Here is a 21,658-nt window from a genome sequence, read left to right as displayed (position 1 = left end):
GCCTGAAATACATGCCCTGACTTCAAGATGCTTCCGGAAAACTGTAAGACACAAAGTCTTTGTATGATAGTAGAGACAGAGGAAAAAGAGAAGCAAGAAATCAATGTGGGTTGAAATTGTTGACAGGGATGCTTTGCAGAGCATGTAAGGCCAGAGATGGGTTTGAGGGATGAAGGGAATTTGGAGAATAGAGGGAAGTATCTCAAGAGGAAAATCTGGGATGAGCCAAAGATTTGAGGTTAGAATGAATATGGCATGTTAAATGTCAAAGATGACACTGGTGAACTCAAGTGTCTATGCTCTGATTCATGAACAGGGGGAGATGAGATAAAGTCTTGGACTTAGAGGCACTTAAAAGTCCACACTGGTGGTGAAGTGTGGTATCCTGGCTCCTGGAAGGTAAAACTCAGCACATACTTACCTGTCCTTGCTTGACACTTATTGGCAACCATATGGATGCTTTCAGCAACTTCCTGATAAGAACTCATAGAAACTCCCAAACTCACACTTGAACCAGAGGACCTATCCAAGAAGGCTACAAATCTGGAAATAAACTACATTCTTAAAGAATGTATAATCCAGGGAAACTTTCACTGTGAGCCAGGACTCAAGGACCAATCAAAAGGTTAAACTCAACATCTATAACCAAATGCTTCTAGAAGGGTTGCAGTTGTAAAACCAGGCAGTCAGTAGCAATAGCTGGGCTTTCTAGAAGCAGTGGAGCTGGAAGTGGGCCTTCAAAACTTAGATCACTGACTGGTTTCTTGATGCTCTATTTCCATCCTAACTGGGGCACAGTCTTGCCAACAAGAAAGAAAAAATCAGCAGTCCTGGGGCAGCTCCAAAACACATGGAGAAAGGTCCTCAGGCCTCCTGGGAGCTACTGGAATGAGTAAGGAGTGGAAATAGCCAGAACTGAGTCCAAGTGATAAGATTCCTAATGGGACGTGAGTACGCATTTTGCCAAGATTTATTCTAATTTCGGAACTCAATTGGAAACTTCTGAACGTCATGTTCTATTTGGCTCTGGCAAAACATAGCTCTGCATTGCTTTGTGTTTATTTTATCCCTCAAGATCAGAGCAGAATTTACTTGTAGCTCAATTTTTGTGTTTAGCACAAACCTCTATTTAGAAAAACAAGCTGATTTTTTTTTCTTTATAGGTCCCTTGGGGGGAAGAAAGATGTACACAATGGAGAAAGCTTCTACTAGAAAAACATACATACCCAATATAGAAAACTTATGCAAACACAAGTGCTCAGAGGAGAAATATTTCATAAAGCCTAAAGTATCATGGGTCCTCAAACTTGGCATAAAATGACAAAGGTTGGATCTACAAAATCCTCATGACTCTCCTACAGGCAAGCAGGATGGTATCTCCTGTAACACCTCCTTCTTGCAAAAACTTCTTCCCATATTTAAATTAATATTTTGAGAAGGAATATTATAACTTCTTCGGACCTATGTCCTCCAACACCTACATTGAAGATGTTTCCTAATTGGTCCCATTTCCATCTTTACTTCACTTTTTATTTATTCTCAAATTTACTTCTTGGTCTTTATTGATATAGAAACAAATTCTTCAATAGCTGAAGTATACAGGGCCCACAGTAAAACAAAAATTGAGAACAGAGGACAAGTTCGTATGAACCAGGATTCTTTCAGAAACCCAACCTGAAATAACTGAAGTCAAATAGAAAACAAACAAACAAACAAACAAAAACATGATTTATCAGTTTATTGAACTAAAGAGACTTCTCTATCACCTCCAGGGGCAAAAGAGAAGAACGCTGATTGGCCCAGCTGAATCATGTCTCCCATCCTGGGCCAATCAGTATGACTGGACCCAGGACATATTCCATGTGGCATGTGATGAGGCAAAGGGGATTTATTTACAAAAGAAAGAGGGATTCAAGATTGTCAATTAGGGAATATTATAAACTGACAAATTGTGAAGAAGCAAAGAAATGTTCTCATGGTGCTTTAGAGCTAACACAATTGGATTTTAGGAAAAGCACTATTTCTAAGAAAAAGAAAAAAAGAGAAAGGTGTCAACAAAAGAGGATATCATCACCGTCAGTGGTGTAAATACCCATGAGACCCCTTCATAGGCACATCCTCTGTGAACACTTTATGAACATCAAGAAGGCAGCACAGCGTAATGATTGAGAGCATGAACGAGATTCTAACAGACTCAAGTTCAAATGCTACCTGTGTCATGTGTTAAGTTTGATACTCACGCAAGTTATGAACCTTCTTGAAGCATCAGTCTTTTTGTTTACAAAATGAGTGTAACAATAGAATTTGCCTCTTGGGTTATTATGAGGATTAAATGAAACAATATACATACATTTCTTACTATAGTATCCATCACTTAAAGATCATTAAATCAGTACTACCCACTATTACTATTTTCGTTAGCATCATCATAATTATTCATACGAACCACAGTGCCCAGGAATTTCAAGACTGGAGTATTCTGGGAAGGGTGATATGATGACATTCCATTATACCATCTTTCTGGAACAAGAAACATCCTACTATACATTCTCGGTACTGATATGTAACTCTGTCTTTCACCTGAGATCTGTTTCAGATCTCCCTCTTCTGCCTTCCATAATTTCTCTTCTTATCCACTGAGGCATGAAACACTAATGTACCTGGGTAGAAAAAGAAAGATAACGGTGCCCTTGATACTTGCTTAGCGTTTCCAAAAGACATTTCACTAGCAATTGAAGTCCAGAAAATTGCAGTCGTAGGAGGTGTCTATGTTGTGAGCAACAAAATATAACTCTTCAGAGAGCTATTAAACAGTTTACCAACTTCTGGAACCAAATGACAAAGTAATGTATAATCCCCCCACAGACTATGTCACAAAGGAAGCAACCATTGAGGAAGGTGTTGGGAAAATTAGAATTTTCAAAAAAACTGCACCTCTCTCTTCTTTTTGACTCTATTGTATCTTTTCATAAAACTTTCCATTGAAGGTCCAGAAAGGGTTGGCAGGGAGGAGAGTGTCTCCACAGAAGCTGGTTCCTTCGCTTCTACTACAGCTGCCAGGGGCCCTATAGCCTGTGGATTCAAGACAGACTTTTTTAAAGTAAGGAAAAAGGGTTAGGACAGGAAAATAGACTACCTTTTGAGTTTGTCCTCGGTGCTCTGGTGAATGTCTATGGCAGCAATTACTCAGTCTTGTTTTTTGTTTTTTTTTTAGTTTCATAATATTTCATTCTTTCTCATTATGAAAGGCAAACAGAATAACACCTTATATTTATATAGAACTGGTCCTTAGAATGTGCTTTGAATAATGCCACTCTCTCTCCCTCCAGAATTCCTAATGGAAGCCACATATTTTCCTTTCACCACTTTTATAGATTATACAGTCTGTCAGAAACATTGCAGGGGCCAGAACCCAGGTTTTCTTTGGATTGGAAATGTAGTATTAGGTTTCCTTTCCATTAAAAAAAACATTCTAAGCAAAAATGGGGTTTTATGCATATATGTTCAAGATAATTGCCATGAGAAAAGAACTCAGGACTGCTTGCTTTTCAACCCAATAAAATCATCATTTTCCTATTTTCTTACACGTTCTTTATGCCCATAATTGCAACAGCAGTGTAGCATCCTGTTGGCATTGGAATTACACACTCACAATAATGGTGAGCATTGTTCTGTGAAGTTCATGTGTGTCCTTGGTCACAGAGCATTTCTTCCAGTGAATTATAGTGTTAAATGTTTGGAAGCTACACATCTAGTCTAACATTTCTTTATTTTTCAGATGAGAATAAAAACTAAGGCTCAGAGAAGTTGGATGATTTATCTACACAGACTGAACAGGCAGGAATGTGGTAGTTTTTAGGCTTTGCTATGTTTTGCTTATGGCATCACTAGGGTGCTGGACTGCTTAGAATAACACAGTTGCAATAACAAATAAGACCTTAAATGTTAATGATTTTATATAATAGACACTCATGTGAAAGTACAAGGTGAGTTTTCTTATCAGAGAGTGATGGCTGTCATCCATGCAGTGATTCAGAGATCCAGAGTTTTCCATTTTGTGGCTTCACCATCTTAGGGTAGAGACTCTCAACCAGGAGTACTTTGGCCTCCAAGAGACATTTGGCAATGTCTGGAGATATTTATTTTCAGTATTGGGCGTACTCTTGGCATCTGGTAGGTGGAGGCCAGAGACATTGCTAAACATTCTACTACACACAGCAAAGAATTTTCTGGCCCATATGTGTCAGTAGTGCCCGGGGGACTTGTTATCACCTGCATCTAGCCAGTTAAACAAGAAAGAGAGGGAATCGATAAGATATCATCACTTGGTCACTGTCTTGGCCTGGCATCAGTGTTCAAGGAACTTCCACCTAAAAGGAACAGGGGCAGAAAACTGAGTGGGAGCCATGGGCAGCTGCTCCCTGCAACAACACTTCTTTGGACAAGCGAGAAGTTCTGATGAACAGCTAGGTGTCTTGTCACAGTACCACTAGCAACAATTGAACTGTACATGTTCCTGGTTGCTCACAGCATTGTTGAAGCACCGGTGAAGCTAATAAAACTGATAATATATAAATGCAGCCCTGACCTCCCCCTTGGGCTTCAGATTTCCTCTGGCCAGTGTCCTTTTCAATATACCATGATGGAACTTTTAATGTTCCTACCAAAATTCTATTTTCCTCTTTGTCCTTGTTATCTCAGCAAATGATAACACCATCCCCCTCCTCACTCTCCTTCACCAATTGTCAGTAAATCTTCCCAACTCTGTCTCCAATATATGTCTCTGCAGGCATGACCATGAACTGCCATCTCCAGGCTGAACTATTGTAATCATCCTCTAATTGGCCTCTCTCCTACCTCACTTATCCCACTCCAGCTTATTCACTCAGAGTAACCAAAGTGGTCTTCATTATTATAAAGATTATTTCTTCATAGCTGGTGCCAGCTCATTGTCTGGGCAGTTTGGAACAAGCCCCAGAGTGGGTCATGTGAGACCCATTTACTGTGCCCTGATGCTCCTCTGGGACCTGTGACTCCTTCCATTATCATCACAATTCCCTGAAGCTGTTACTGGCACCGGTCTGGTGGTCTTTCCATTCACCAGGGTCTCCTTCTACGTGCCCTTCTAGGTGCATGGATGGAATCGCAAAAATGGAGAGTTAGTTTACTAAAAACATAAGGTAATTTGCTCCAATCCATTATGCCCCAAACCATAATCTATGGAGCCCATTTCCCTCCAGCCTCCTCTTTTCCCTGTCTCCATCTTTTTCACATCATGTGGGACACACTGACGTGCTCTCTGACCTTCCATGGGCCAGCACCTCTTGGTGGCAGGTGTCAGAGGGTTCCTTTTCCCTTTAACACACTCTTTCCTGGATGCTTGCTTTACTGTCTCTTCCCACATTCCCATCCCAGATGTCCTCTCCTCAAAAGGAAGCATGCTCCTGAAATTGCCGTCCCCACCAAGCCCCCAGTGGGTCCCCCTTTTTCATTTTATCCATGACCCTTGTCACCCTCAGGAGCTGCAGGATGCATTTGTTTGCTGATACACTCTTTGTCCTCCTGTAGATTAGAAGCTCTATGAGGGCAGGAGCTCTGCCAGTCTATTTCCCCACAGTGTCCCCAGCTCTAGAGTAGTGTGGCATGTGGTAGCCATCAACACACAGTTAATACACAATCATGGAATCCGTGAATGAATGGAGAGAATTGGAGCCCCAGAGGACAAGGAAATGGAGACTATGAAGCCTCACTTAGCTCAGGATTGGATCTCACAAGGGGCACAAATGGGTCTCAGGGATCACACTCTGTTCCTGTCCTGCTTTCTCAACCAGAAAAAGAGCTGATCATAGAGGCCTCCTGGAAACAAACAGATAAATCCTCAGGCTCAGCAATGCCTTTTCCCCAGGACCAGTGGGAAATCATCCCTGGCAGGTCACTTCAGGAAGTTTGGTTTCAGACCCACAGGTGACCTCTGCCACGCTCTTCTTCCAGGAGCTACACACAGAATCACTACTGCTAGGGGAAGATGGGAGTCCTGATTAGGAAGCTCTGTACGTGTTGTTCTTCGCTCCCCACTCCCTACCTAACCTCTCATCCTCTTTTTCTGCCATGTCCAGCCTGCCTTCTCATATGTCAACCAAGACTACCCTGTGCTTTAGGGAAAAAAAAATCATGATCTGAAAACCAGACCCCTTTGTCTCAACATCCCTGAAAGTTTTCTACGACCAGCCCCCTGTGCTTCCCTAAGACCCCTCATCAGGCAGAGAAGCCCTTGGCACACACGCATGGCTGGCACACACACACACAGAGCCTTTCCTTTTCTTCATTGTCTTTACAGATTAATTTCTTGATTCCTTCAATTATCAGTCATTGATCAAATACCAAACTGGGCTTCAAAATGGATACATTGGCCCTCTTATGTGTAATTTCCACATCCATGGATTTAAAAAAATGTCATGAAGTTCCAAAAAGCAAAACTTGAATTTGCTACATGTGATGTACTATGCTGAATCCACACGAATGAAGTGATGTACAGGTGTGTGCTAGGTATGAGAGTTAGAAGTAATCTAGGTAGTGCGCATAGTTAGATGCAAAAAAATACCACACCATTTTATATAAGGGACTTGAGCATCTGCGGATTTGTTATCTACAAAGAGTCTAGGAACCAATCCACTGAGGATACTGAGGATGAGTATATAAGCAGAGGCAGATTTGCCTCAATGTGAATGAAGAATAAGCTGCAGAGCCCATGGTCATATGTGTTTTATGAACTTTGCAAAAGCAAAATATTTCAACAGTAATGAGTCAAGACTCTTCTACTCTTAATATCTCTTTCACCACACTTGTGAACACCTTGTGTGGCGTTGCTTTGGAGTCCCATTGTATTTTTGGAACTTGGCTGAGGTGAAGTGGAGCTGAAGGTATACTTAGTTTGGGTTTAATAGGATATATTTAGGGGGTTCACAGTCATCTCTATACATAGTTAACTTATTGCTATTCATTGTGGGGTGGGAATTGCTTCTAGAAATACTTCTACAAAATACTTCCATAACCTAAGGGCCAACTCATGCAGCATGGTCATATGAAAGCACTATTACAGTACATGAAGTCTATCCCTATGTAAGTGTATAGTGCAGAATCTGGCCCTGCGAATATATGAGAAATGGAACATCATTGAGGTTTGAGATTATGGAGGCAGTAGGAATTCTGAAGGAATTCTTGCAATCATCAACCATGCAAAATTGCAAGCAGAAAATCCAATTCTCATGGCCATCTAGTCAGAAAAGAAATTCTCTCTGTTGCTTTAAGGCAAAATTTTGCAATATTATTCTAAATAGCAAATATGTCCTCCTGCGGGTCATAGGATTATGCATTCCAACTGTTTCATGTTAGATGAAAGACTGCATTATCTTCCTATTGTTTTTTCTTTGAGGTTGTTGTCATATGAAGAGACCATCAAAGAGTATGAAGTCAAAAAATGTGGGGAAAACAGTATAATAACACTATGATGGGCAGTTAATAAAAATCATATGTTAGTTTTCCTGAAATTTTGTGATGTATATGGTATTTATCAGTATTTTTAAATTAAAATTTATTTTCATTTCTTTTATTTTTAAAAAATATTCAATTTCTTAAATGATGCCCCCACACTTATAAAGCTTCAGGCCTGAGCAGACTGGGCCAGCTCCTGGGTATAGGCATGGAGGATGTGTGCTGTAGTTTGCATCCTCAGTGTATTGGAAGGTGGTGGAACCTTTAAAAATGGACCTAGTGAAAGGACTTTAGTCATTGGGGATGAGTCTGCAAAGGGGATCATGGGACTCCAACCCCCCTTCACTCTCTATTTCTTCCTGGCCATGGTTTTTACTCTGCCCTGTGCTCCCACATGGCCTGCTAACTACAGGCCTCAGAGCCAATGGATCATGGACTCAAACTTCCCAAACTGTGAGCCCAAATAAACTTTTTCTCTTTATAAATTAATTACCCTAAGTATTTCATTATAGTGATGGAAGGGTGACTAGCCCAAAATACTTCTGGTTATTAAGAAGCTTATGATAAATATTAAATGAGTCCTAGAGAGAAAAAGTGCAGGAAAAGGGCGAAGAAATTATCGGAATGCATCTGACCCTTCTATCAACCGATCCGCCATACTCCTCATCCTTCCATAAATAATCTTCAACCATAGGATGCTGAACACTTATTCTCTTGAGGAAAATGAAGGGGCTGGCTTAAGGTGATAGGTTGTAGGTTCGATTTGGCAGTTCTCTTCTTTGCCCTTTGCCATGACACTAAGGAAGACATCCAGCAAGCATGACTCAGCTAAGAGTGGCTCTTGACTAAGTTATCTCTTCAGGATTCAGGTTCACAAGTCCTGAGTTCTCTGTATGATCTTCCTGGGTCAGTTGGTCTGAGGGCTGATGGCAGAAGTTGGGAGTTAGAGACCCTGAGTGCAGTTACCATATGGCATAAATGGATGTTCTTTCTAGAAGCCTGGTACCTATGTCCTTCCTTCCTTCCCTCCTCAGACCACAGTGATTATTCAACTGGTTTGCAGTATTCAGTGAGCCCTTGACTTGGGAGAGACAACCTATCCCAGAATTTGAACTACAGACTGATTCCATGCTGCCCAGTCCTGTCCCTCAATCCTCCACAGAGTTGTTTGCATGCACTCCATCACATGGAACCAGCTAACCAACTGGTCAGTGACTGGTTCCCATCCCGTAAAACAAAATGAAGTGTATCATGATTTTCCCCCAAAAAACAAGCCAAAAAATGTAAAGGGACTAGACGTCAGAATACTAAATGAAGCAGCCAGCATATAATCATTTACTACAGAGTCAGTGACCTTCTCCTTGAAGGTAACAGGTATGATTAAACAGCCTCTTGCAGAGAGGGTGTTGAAACTGAAATTCTCCAGGCCTGACTCATGGCTTTTCGACCTCGTTCCTGGCTCCTATCAACCTGGTGGAGAGAACAGGTTGTCAATCATAACAAATTCTGGGAAATCCCTGCCTCAGGCCTGCCTCAGGCCTGCCTCAGGACGCTAGAAGACAGTGTTTTCCTTTCTCCCTCAAAGTTTGTTTGTGTGCTGGGCCAGGAGAAGGCTGCAAGCAGGTACTTGAACTGGGTGGAAGGCCCCCTGTAGGGATCCAAGAGCAGCCTAGGCCCAGGCTAAGGCCAAGGGGAGGGGCAGAGGCTGAATGGCAGAAAGTGGCGGCAACTCTGCTCCAAAGCTGTCATTATGTTCTTACTGGAACCCCTGAAATATGATTTATTTCCTGTTTAGAACTTGTGTTAGGTATACCACCCGGAGACAATGATTAAGGTTGATAATATCACAGTGAAGTAGGTTGGCCTCTTCAGGCCCTCCCCGATTTGGACCTTTCCATCTTTCATACTCCATTGCTTTGCAAATGCCTTTTGTCTGTAAATATCTTCTGGCCCCTGCCTTGAAGTCCCCCTGCCCCCACTTCTGCCTACTGCCCAGCTTCCCCTGTGAAACAAGAGACGTAACCAGGATCAAGTTTATAATGGAGTTTAATTCAGACTCAATGTTTCTCTTACGTCTAAGATTCTTTGAATCTGACGGGAGAAGAGAAGGAAGTGAAACCAGATAGTCTAAATAATTTGTAGTTAAAAGTCAAGATTTATGAGGGGAGTTACCGCAGCAGCCTTGGTTTTGAGTGTGCTGTGGACCCTAGAAGCCAAATTCCCCCTTCTCTGCACACATGTGTCTCTCATTGAGCTGTTCTGCTGGCACAAGGAGGCAGAGCGGCCTCCATCCTCCCAGGATGCGGGAACATGCAGGAGGGTCCAAAGAGTGGGAGCAAGAGAAAAGGAGATGTTGTCACACAAAGTAATTAGCAAGCGCTCTTCACCCGGAAAAAGATTTGTGTGAAAGCAAGGGAGGAGGAAGGAGAGAAGGAGCCACAGATTCTGAGAAACAGATCCCCCCTGGCCTGGGGGATCCAGGGTGGGCCTCAGACCCTTGCTTCTTGTCTGGAACCTCCCTTTGCCAAAATTTCAGGCTTTAGAGTGGAAATATTTTCAGAGCCACAAGTAAGAATCAGATTCTATTTAGGTCAAGCCTTGCTAAAATTCATTTGGAGAAGTTTAAAGACTGGGTCAAGGGAAACGAAAACCCCAGTATCCCCTTCCTTACACACTTCATCCTTTGTTTTATGAAGATATAGGACAAACTGAACTAATAAACATGCTTAAAACAGTACCTGGCCCAGAATGGATGCTATAGCACTCTTTGATTTCCTGCCACAACTATAAATGATCATTGTTATCATTACTATTATTGTGACTTGACTTTGCTTTTGATTTGAACATAAAAAGTAGGTAAGGAAATCACAAGCCATAATCTTGCTTTTTTTCCATTACTTTCCATTAGCAGTGCAGAGCAATAAGCTAAATGAGACAGGGTAGTTGAGATTATTGTACCCTTGGGGGCAGCTGTGTGTGTGGCAGGGCAAAGGGAAGCCCACTGAAAATGAAAACAGGGACAAGTTTGATGGAATGCCTGGGACTGAGAGTTGCTGTTGGGCTGTACTGCCCATGGGGGATGCCCCAGGGAATGAGCCAGAAAGATCTGAGCCCCAGATATGGGCTCTGCACCTGTGCATTATCTAGCTGTGAAAATTAATGAGTACCTCTGAGCCACTGTTTCTTCTTTCACAAATGAAAATGATTAAACCGCCTCCCAGGGAGGAGGAAACCATCTGACTCCTGCTCTATCTGAGAGGGTTCTAGTAACAATGTTTACAATGGAGCAACAAAAGATTGAGGTAGGTGGGCAAACTCCACACCAGGGAATGTATGTGACCAACTTACAGTTAACCTGAATATATATATATATATATATATACATACACATATATATATATACACAATATAATAAATTATAATTAATATTTGCAAATAAATAGAGAAATGATTCAGGTGCTCTATCCAATCCCTTCTCAGTAAGGGATCTTTGGAAAGCCCTATCCAGGTATGCCTCATCCTAAACACCTCTGCCCTGGTTCTTTGAGGACCCTCTTCCTTGGCTCCTTGTGGCCCCTGGTTCACCTGCCTTTGCCTCACCTGCATCCAGTCCATGTCCAGCCATGCAGAACCAACCCTTCTCAATGCTTGAACTTCAGACTTTAAAACTCATCACTTTTACCTCTATAGACATTACAGGTTGAAAATCTATTTCTCTCATCAGACTGAGAATAACCTCATAGGGTTGTTAAAAGATAGTATTTTAATCCAGTTAGCACAATGCCTGATGCCTATATAGTAAAACTTGTTTATGCTAGCTCCTTTCATCACCATCACCATCCTCACCCTCATCATCACTATCACCATTATTACCATCCTCACCATCCTCACCATCATCCTTTTATTGTGCTACTCTTCAAGATGGTCCCCAAAAAAGGCCCTTTAAAATCACTTCCAGCAGTTTCTCTTTAGAAAATGATTTTACAAAGCACCCTGTCTGTAGGAAGAAGGTATCTTTCAAGAGGAGGATTACAAATTAAACAATAAAACAAAACAAAAATTCCTTGAAGATTCCAAGGTCATTCACTTTATGCTGATATCCTCAACCCTACTTGAAACCAATCAAAGTGCAGTTTCATTATTTTTTTCAAAGGTAGGCAGTTAATTTACCTCCAAGGGGGTAACCTGGCATCTTTATCCTAAATTCATGATGGAACCAATGTAATCTCATTTTAAGGTGTTAACTTTCTACTCCTTTTAGAGCTACTTAGATGCTGGGTTGAGGGACCAGATAGTGGCCTGGATTCAGTGTGCTCTCAAGTAGAAACCAGCAGAAATCAAAAGGCCCGTGGATGGGGCATCCTCAAGGTTCATTTGTAGATAAGACACTGCTAGGATCAAGATGTTTGGGATTCTACCCCTGTATGGTTTAGATGTGGTGTCCCTCAAAACTTACATATAAGACAATGCAAGAAGGTTCAGAGGAGAAATGATTGTGTTATGAGACTCTTATCCCAATCTGTGACTTAATCCCCTGATAGGGAGTAACTGAGTGGTAACTGAAGTGGTGGGGTGTGGCTGGAGGAGGTGGGAATTGGGTCGTGGCTTGGGGTATATATTTGTTTCCAGCCACTGGAATCTCACTTTGCTTTCTGATCACCATGTGAGCTGCTTCCCTCCACCAACTCTTCTGCCATAATGTTCAGCCTCACCTCGACCCCGAGGAATGGAGCTGGCCTTCTATGGACTAAGACCTCTGAAACTGTGAGCCCTCAATAAACTTTTCCTCCTCTACAATTGTTCTGGTTGGGTCTTTTAGTCACAGCAGCAACAAAGCTGACTAAAACAATCTCAGACCATGATGTAGTAATGGAGGGGAAGTGACAATCTCTCTGATGGCCCTGCAAGAGGAGATGAGGTGGCATCTTTAGAGAGAGGCCCTGCGTTCAGCAGCAGGTCGATCCTGTCCCAGGAAGACAACCAGGAAACACAAGAATGATTTCCCAAATTTGCATTAGTCTAGTCGGCATCTCCCCTGAGATTTTGTAATTAGCTTTGTTTTGATTCTGTGCTCACTGCCCAACCTCTCCATCCTGATTTTGCTCTCTCCAGGCACCTCAATACCCAAAGAGGTGCCCCTGGATTATTGGAAATAAATACTTCAGTTACTGGAATGGTACAGCCTATCAGCATACAGAAATAAATTTCTTATAGCCCCCAAATCAACTATTTGTAAATTTAACATGATTCAGTCCCTCAACATCTAGCAAGCACCAAGTACTTTTGGAAGAGATTATCAAAACACAAAGAACCAAACTAAATCAATATTTCCTTGAGCTCGTTTGTGCCTCAGTTTACTCACTTATAAAGCAGAAGGAGGTAACAGTGCCTACTTTATATGTTCATTGTGAGGATGAATGATTAATAGATATAAATCATTGATATGCAAGCAAGTATATGAAATGATTTAACCTATGGAAAGTCACTGGATGAGAGCCCGTTATTCATAGTGACCCACAAGGCACTACTTGTTCACAAGAATGCCCTGCTGGCAGCCAGCTGGCAGATCTCTTTCCTGGCTTTCTTGAACAATTCTTAAAGTATTACCTTTTCTGGCCACTCCACTCTGAAAACTAGACTTCAAATAAAAACTACAGTCGGGGGGTTCATGAACACACGATCTGTGCTGTTGCATGGGACCTGTACTGGTTTAAAGCTCAGCTATTCCAATTTTGAAATTCTTGATAATTTTTCAACAATAGATCCCTCATTTCTATTTTGTACTGCGCCTCTGCTATGGTTTGGATAAGTGGGTAAAGTCTTGGTCCCCAGCCTGTGGCACTATTGGGAGTTGGTGAAGTCTTTAGGGAGTGGGGGACTCGTCAAAAAGTCTTAGGACACTGAGAGTATGTTCTTGAAGGAAACTGTGTGGAACACTGGGCTTTTCCTCTCTGCCTTTGGCCAGCCACGAGGAGAAGAGCATCTTGTTCCACCACGAGCTCCCTGCCATGATGTTCTGCCTCATGACAGTCTCATATCGTTGGGGCCAACCAACCATGCACTGAAAGCTCCATCACTGTAAGCCAAAATTTGTTATAGTAATGGATACCTGACTAGCACAGTTCCACAAATTATATAGCCAACCCTAGCTATGCATGACCCAAGGATTAGCCAATTGAACTTGGACAATAATTTCCTTTCTAGGTGGTTCTTTCCTAGTTTCATGTTATGGAGACAATGACAAGAGAAGTGGGATTAATACAGCCACAGACCCAGCCTTGCACACTGAGCAGAGTGGTGACTTCCTGGACGTGTAGCATCATTGCCAAGCTACAGGCAATAAGTCCTCTTTCAAGGGTCTTGGTGGACTCATGGAAGACTAAAAGGACTCTGGATGTGTCTGCCATTCCTATAATCCCTCCTCCCCTAATAAGGAACTCACTCGGTAATTCGTTGGGAGATGATTTAAATTACTCAGAGGTTCAGAGGAATCAGCTTAGCCTTCAGCACAGGTAGTGGCCCCAGAACAGCAGCCGTTGCAGGAAAACTGAGAACTCAAGATCATCCCAGCTGAGACCTCACGATGGCCACCACTGCAGGGAAGGGGGATGATAGCTACTTCAGAAAAGCAATGGCTGCCAGGCAGCTTTCCCAGGCCACTGCCATGGGAGGAAGGGTTTTAGCTCCAAGGAGTTTCTCCCACCCCTCCCCCACCTCCTCCCAGTGAACCAGGAGGCTGTCCTGTCTGTCTGAACATCCCTACAAGACACCCACAGGAACTGTCTGCTCGGGTGGAAGAAACTATGGTTGCTTTTCTACTGGATTCAGTCACAGGAGTTAGAGACAGAATGTTTTCTGGCTGTATTCCTCCTTTCAGTTTCTGATAGGGAGTGGCCCAAGGAGAAATGGAGTCTATAAATATATGGTCCCAGTGCATTGCATGTAGGAACGCACTCTCTTCACACAGTGAGTCTGACTTTGGTGCTGGTAGCCATGAAATCGCTTCTCCATTCCCAGGTTAGTGCCTACCATCTGCTGATTCTCCCATCCACAGCTCTGCAGTGACCATGTCATTTTGCAGTGGTTACCCACAGCAAGGATGTGTGGGCCAGTTTTTTGAAACACTGCCACAAAGCCCCTGTAGAGAAACCCAACTACGTGTCCCGGCTCTCCATCATTCAGCATCTTTTTAGTTTAGTTTAGTTCTCTTCGTTCTGATTTTAGAGCCTAGAAATGCAGCACAAGACATTTCTAAGCTGGGAATCTGCCATCCTGTTGCAGGACTGCAGCAGCAGCCACCTCAGAGAAATATTTTTTCAAGGCTGCAGAGAAAATTAGGGCTGGAAAAAATATTTGTCGATTGCCAGTTTTTCCCACAGACACTTACATAAGAGTTCATGCTGAGACAAGCTGTCCTGCCCAGGCTCAGGATCAAGAGTTACAGTTCTGGGGACAACGACAGAAATAACGTGGGAACTACGGCACTGTGGCCCATGACGTCCAGGAAGGAAATGCAAGTTGTGTGTGGCGATTAGTCCTGTCAAATGACGTGATGGTTTCCTGGGGTGTTTTCAAGCTTTTGGATGGCGGCATGGTCTATAAAGAGGGGAAAAGTCTCTCTGCACAAGATATGGTGAAAGAATTGCTCCTGGTTTTCCATTTTTAAGATTAAAACAATGCAGACACAACAGTGAGTGAGCTGAAGGGAAGAGTCAAAAGTTCAGGCACATTCTGACCTTTCAGATCCATCCTGACTTGCTAAAGGCTACATCAAGACACACAGCATCCAAATCTGGGAGCGGTTAAAACCTGGGGTGAAATTATGTACATTTTGTTCAATAGTTTATTGCAAAAGAAAAAGAGAAAGAAAGAAAAGAAACATACTAAACCTTTTCTTTGCAAAACAAACATGAAAATCTCACTCTGCTAGGAAAAAAAAAAATGCAAAACCCGTAGACAGATTGTGTTTAAAGGTCCAAGGGGACAACTTGCCTCCCCCACAGCATTACTGAAAAGCAGATGTGATGGGCAGAGGCATAGGATCAAGCTTGGTGAAGCAGCCGCGAAGCAGTCTAAACTGTTCTCAACATCTTCCTCTAAGGGAGATGCAAGGCCTCTTTGTGTAGACTGTTCCAGCCTTTAAGTGAATATTTTTAAAAAAAGGGGGGGGGGGTTTCCTCCATATGTTTTAGCTTAACTTCTAGTTCAGATGTGGGCCCATTCATTCTTGTTTGTTCCTCAACAGCCTTTGTGAGTAATTGCCCATTGACTTTTCTGCCAGTCATGCCTGGGTGTGCATTTTTCTTACTCCAGACACACCTAACTCTTAGCGCTGTCATCACAAATAAGGTTTCTACTTGATGTTTTGTCACAACAAGTTGAAACCAGCACAGCCTTGCACAGAGGTGATATTTATTCACTATTTTGATAATGGGGTCATCATCTCTCTCTCTCTCCTTTGACTTTTCTAAATTTCATCCTCTTCCCTAGTTTTCTTTCTTTCCTCTCTGCTGCCAAAGCATTGGGCTTACCAGCCAATTGACTGAGTACTCTCTAAACCTCTGATTTATACCTAAAAGGCACTTACTTGAGGATTCCAAAGTTGGCCTAAAACTCGTAAGTGTGGGCCATGATTTATTTTAAGTAAGATGTGGTCCAAAAAGGAGCTAAGGTAACAGGACCCTGGATTTACCTGCCAGACCCCATGTGCTGAAACCTTTGTGATTTCTCACCTGGGTCATTTCGCACTTTCTCCATCTGCTGATTCCTCCATAAACCATCATGGTCAGGTTGAACTCCAAGACCAATTGTTTCTGATCTTTAGTTTGTTTTTCAAACTCTCTAGAAAATAGAAAAAAAATCAAGAACACAAGGTCCTAAATTATTCAGGAACCATGAGTTGCCAATGGAATAAACAGATATTGAACCAATGTTAAGCCTAAAAGAGCAATGTATTTGTTCATGTAACCAAACTTGCCCCCCACCCCACCCCACCCCCCACCAACCCTGCAAAAAATAAGTTGGTGGATGGAGGGACCTTGAGAAACTCTTAAGACTCTCTCACACTTTTCTTTTTGCTCCTACCTGCTGCCATTTTGCAAACCTGCTCCTCCATGAGGTGAGGATATGGCCTCCAATGAAGCTTATCTCTCCATAGCTTATGAACTGAGCAGAGAGAAGTCCCCACACCACACACCATGGATTAGAAGAATGATGCTGATTGGCCCATTAACTATGACTAAGCATGGGAGCTATGTAATTGACCTCCTGAGTCACATGTCTCTCTCTGTGGCCAGGGAACAGGGTCTGTTACCAGGAGGAGTAGGAAAGTGGCAGTAGGCATATTAAACAATGGCCACCATAGCACTAAGGAAAAAAGAGCTCTCGAAGGTCCCAATGCGACAGAAAGATGACTCCTTCCTTGGGTCTTCCTCCCTTTCCTCATGATCCCAAGTGAGGGTTAAATACTACATGTGGTCTAGGGAACTCAGACCCTGCCCACAAAGATTTAATAACATTTAGCATCCCATCATCTTGGTAGGGAAAAGATGAAAAGTGATAGTTGGCCTGATATTACCACCAATACCAACAAAATAACTAGAAATAAAATTTGGAGTTCACAGAATATCATAGACTCAAAAGAATTAGAAAGGATCCAAGGGAATCTAGATAATGTCCTACCCTTAGTCAGAGCTTTATAAGAAAGGGTCCTGACGAGTGACGAAAGGTGCTCTGGGGATCTTGCAGTAGGTGTGGCTCTATAGGGAATCTCATAAGGTCCCTTGGATTCGATGAGATCATGAGTCTGCAGAATTGATTGATTTCCCTCCTTAAATTGGCCAGGATGTTTTCCCTCCTTATTCCCTCTTATTAATGGTTTTAATGACCAGCAGGCCTTCACATTAGGTTCCTTCTAGATGTCTCACATATTAACTCCCTGTGTTTAGATAAAGCCCAAATCCTTAGGAACATGATGTGTCTCCCTTTGGTTTTCATCCCAACCTTTGTGTGCCTCCTTTTCTGTATATTTTGGCATTTTCGTTCCTTTCCTTTGAGTCTTGGCCAAATTCACCAATTCACAGCTCTTTAGAGAAGGATGAGGTTGAAAACAGAGGTCTAGAAAATCTTCAGAGTGAGTTTTCCAGGCCACAGAGAATTAAGAGAAATAGTGAGAGGGGTTCTCATTTTGTTTCTTTGCTGTGGTAGGAAGAACAATGGTGTCCCTAAAAAAATGTTCACATCCTAATCCCTAGGACCTCTGAATATGTTATGTTACGTGGCAGAGGGAAATTAAGGTTGTGATTAAGATGACTTAAATGGATTCCCCAGGTGGGCCCAATGAAAACATATGGGTCCTTAAAAGTAGAAGGAGGCAGATGAGGAGGCCAGTCAGAGTGACATTAGGTAAAAAGGACTCCACCTGACTTTGAAGATGGGAACACAGGGCCTCAAACCAAGGAATGCAGCAGCCCCTGGAGTCTGGAAAAGTCAGGAAAATGTCACTCTCCTGGAGTCTTCAGAGAGAATCGCACCCTGTTAACACGTTGATTTTTGCCTGGTGAGAACCATGTTGGACTGCTGACCTATAAACCATAAGATAATAATTTCTGTTGTTTAAAGCAGTACATTTGTGGTTGTTCGTTATAGCTACAATAGGAAATGAATTCAACTCCTGTTTATCCTTTTGTGTTTTGAAATGTTAGTTCCTTGAGGATTCCAATTGCTGGACTAGGTAGAGACAGGATAGCATAGTAGACAAAGAGAACAGATTTGACTCTGCTACCTCCTTACCTGGGGCTGTGGAAAAAATCGATTTTTCTGGACCTTGGTTTCTCCATCTACAAAACAAGGTATTTTATAAATGGTCCTCCAATCCTTTAAGTTCTGGACTGGCATTTGGACATTCCATCTCTGCTCCCTTAATAGCCCCTACCTTTGATCAATGATGGCAGCCCCAGGGACAACTGAGCTGTCCTCTGACCACAGGCAGCAGAGCTCTGGATAGGGAGAGAAGGCCAGCAGGTCATAACCCTATCCAGGCTTGTCCTTAGGTAGGGAGAGAAGGCACAGAAGCTGTGCTGTGTGCTGTCTCTTCTCAGGAAACATCTTAGTGCCAATAAGGAGCACTGTGGGGCTAAATGCTAGAGACTTCTAAACCCCAATAGGTCACTGAAATCCTCCTGGAGGAGAGGAGACTTGTATTGGCCTTAAAAGATAGATAAGCTCTGGGTAAGGATATTCTAGGCAGAGGCCTGGAAAGAAGAAAGGCCCAGAATGCTTAGAGCATGGTGAATGAACTAGGTTGATAGAGGAGAAAGAAGATTTTGTGGTGGTCATGAGATCACAGAGACATATTAAAACCCGATGATGGGGGCCTTGAAAGAATTCAGAACAAGGACCTGAAGACTGAGTGAACTCCTTCAGGCCCTACTGTACCTGGTACCATGTTTGCACAAGGCTTAGAATAGTGGCATGTATATAATAGGTGCTCAAAATTTGTTGAGCAACTGAATGAGTAGGCACTGCTATAATTTGAATCTCAAGTGTCTCCCAAAAGACTGTGTGTTGAAGGCTTGGTTCCCCAGGGTGGTACTATTGGAAGGCAGTAGAACGTTTATGAGGTGGGGCCTGGTGGGAGATCCTTAAGGCACTGGCCTCTTTCTAAGTTGATTACCTCAGGTATTTGTTATAGACACAGTAAGCTACCACAGGCACCAATGATTTTTGAGCAGACATTACAATAACCCACGATGAGCTTAAGGGAGATGAGTGGGACCTCAATATGCAGAGTGGATCCAGGGAGCAGAGATGGAATGTCCAAAAACCAGTTGAGAAGCTTCCAAAGCAAGAGTCAAGCTGGCGTGTTGGAGTGTGTAAAACAAAGGGGAGATGCCCATGTGCCATTAAGATTTTCCCTAAGCCATCCCAGCTGGGAGGACGTAATTTTCATTCATGCAAATCTCTAAGGAAGGAGACCCACCACCTAAGGAATAAGAACAAGGCAGTGTCCCAGTCAGGCCCACACTCTCTGAGCAAAAGCCTTAGGCAGCCATGTAAAGCATCTACAACCCACATATTTTCAATAGAAATGACCGCTAATTTCCGCACAATTATTCTCCCTGTAATCAAAGCTGGTTCTTCGTTTACCCTTCCCTTCCCTAGACTCAACAACTCTAATTTCCCCTAACTGCTTCCAAAGGTTCATTTGCCAAGTCTTCTAATTATTTCGATGTTTTCCTTCTGATCCCTGTCCAAGTTCCCTCTCTCCTAAGTCATTTACCTGAATCCGAAGACTAGATTTGCTCCAGTAGCGCTCATCTGCTGCGTCTGCTTTTCCTCTAAGCAGTGGGCAAGGAGCACAGCTCTGCTCCAGGAGGGAGACCTAGTCTCATGGGAACATTCTAGTTAAGAGGCAGTACCAGCCGGCCAAGGACTCAGGCTGTCCTTGCCAGAAATCAAAAAGAAGCCCATCTCCAGACAATGTCTGGCCTCAGATCCCAGAGAAATCCACCATCCTCTTCTTCTTTATCATACTCTCCAAGCTCCCCTATCTTGGCCTCAGCCCATGTCCTCGGGGCAGGGACAGAAGTGTAATTGATGGCCTCAGGGGATATCAAAGTGCTATTGAGCAAAACCACAGCTCAACAGCTGCGCAGGTGCTTCCTGCAGCAGCAGGGAGGGAAAGAAGTGTCTTTAGAAAGCCCTAAATAACTCTGGGCAGGGATGTCAACTTGACAAATGACTCCCGAGAAACAGTCCCTTGTTCTCTGGTGTGTGATTCATACAAAGCCATGCTGGAGTTGGGGGCGAGGGCCAGCCCTGAGTCCCGCATTTTGTCACTTGGGGCCGCTCTTCAGCCCGGCTCTCAGGAAGGATAAGACACTGTGTGTCCCTTGGCCTCCATCTTTCAGGCCTTATTTTCCAATAGTTTTGGGGGTTGTTTCTTTTGGGGGGGGAGGTTGTTTTGTTTTGGGGGTTTTTTTTTGAGTGAATCCAGGATTTGTGCTCATTGGGTTTGAGCTGCATTCAGTGGAAGACGGGAGCCATGGGGGAGAATCGCTCTCTAAGCACCCAAGGACCTCTTACCCTTTGATACTGGCTCCTGTGCTTCTTGCAATCCCCAAAACAAGGACCGTGGGCTCCTCAAGGCAGTGCTTTTGTCTCCCAACTCTCAGCTCCTCAAAGAACCAGCTTATTTAAAACTTTGCCAAATGTTGAATGGGTAAGTAAAAAGCTCCCAAGACCAAGGGTCATGACAACTGATTTCTGATCTTGGTCACTGAGACCTTGGCCAGGTGCTCAGGGCTTCTCGGTCCTCATCTGTAACAGGAGAAGGAAGATCTTGAGTCCTTTCAAATCAGACTGTGAATGAGGTTCAGAGAGGCTTACAGAGGTAGTTTGGGGCCTGCACCCAGCTCAGCAAAGAAAGGGGTGAGTGGTACAAAGAATCTGAAGGATCTGCAGTTGTTCTACATGCCCAGCAGCAGGACTAAACTATAGCACTTTGAAAAACCAAGTAAAAAGTGTATATTTTTCACTGTGCATGGTGGTGCACACCTATAATCCCAGTGGTTCAGGAGTCTGAGGCAGGAGGATCTCAAGTTCAATGCCAGCCTCAGCAACCTAGTGAGGCCCTAAGCAACTCAGCAAGAACTTGTCTCTAAATGAACTATACAAAAGGACTAAGGATGTGGTTTAATGATTAAGCACTTCTGGGTTTGATCCCTGGTATAAAAAAAAAAGTGTACATTTTCAATTAGTCAGAAGGTCTGCAGTAACACTGTCTATCTAGCAGCACTCGATGTGAACAGTAAGTGAGCTGTGTGCGGCCTTGGGCCCACACTGAACGCAAACACAGCACCTCCCTGAATTTATTGGGTCCTCTTCACCAAAGTGTTCCAGCCACCAGACTATGACACGTACGTTAATTCTTTGGTTTATGGTGTTGTTTCTTTTTTTCTCCCCTGTGGAATAGTACAGCAAATCCATTGTGAGGAGAAGGCTGTTCACCAGCAAAAGCAATTTTGTGTGTGTGAGTCATGCCAAGGAGTCTGCAGGAGGAGGGGCTGGTGGCTGGTAATGCAGACCTGGGAGTGGACCAAGAAGATCAGCCCATGTGTCCCCACACAGAGCCCAGGTCTGCATTACCAGCCACCAGCTGTCATCA

At 43.2% G+C, this 21,658-nt stretch overlaps 1 long non-coding RNA gene across 1 annotated transcript in view; it reads right to left on the bottom strand.

The window, feature by feature from the left end:
- Positions 1 to 21,052, bottom strand: part of LOC125616165 — a 35,243-nt gene extending 14,191 nt beyond the window's left edge. The window contains exons 1-3 of the long non-coding RNA XR_007346813.1: positions 19,772 to 21,052; positions 17,912 to 18,074; positions 16,224 to 16,332 (exon numbers count right to left, since the gene is read on the bottom strand). This is a non-coding gene — a long non-coding RNA (uncharacterized LOC125616165). The remainder of the gene's footprint in view (positions 1 to 16,223; positions 16,333 to 17,911; positions 18,075 to 19,771) is intronic.
- Between the last annotated feature and the right edge of the window lie 606 nt (positions 21,053 to 21,658).

The sequence above is a fragment of the Marmota marmota genome, unplaced genomic scaffold (genome assembly GCF_001458135.2).
Source record: "Marmota marmota marmota unplaced genomic scaffold, marMar, whole genome shotgun sequence".
Classification (NCBI taxonomy): Eukaryota; Metazoa; Chordata; class Mammalia; order Rodentia; family Sciuridae; genus Marmota; species Marmota marmota.
Note: the sequence above shows the minus strand (reverse complement) of the source record. Positions and strands in the feature narration are given on the sequence as shown.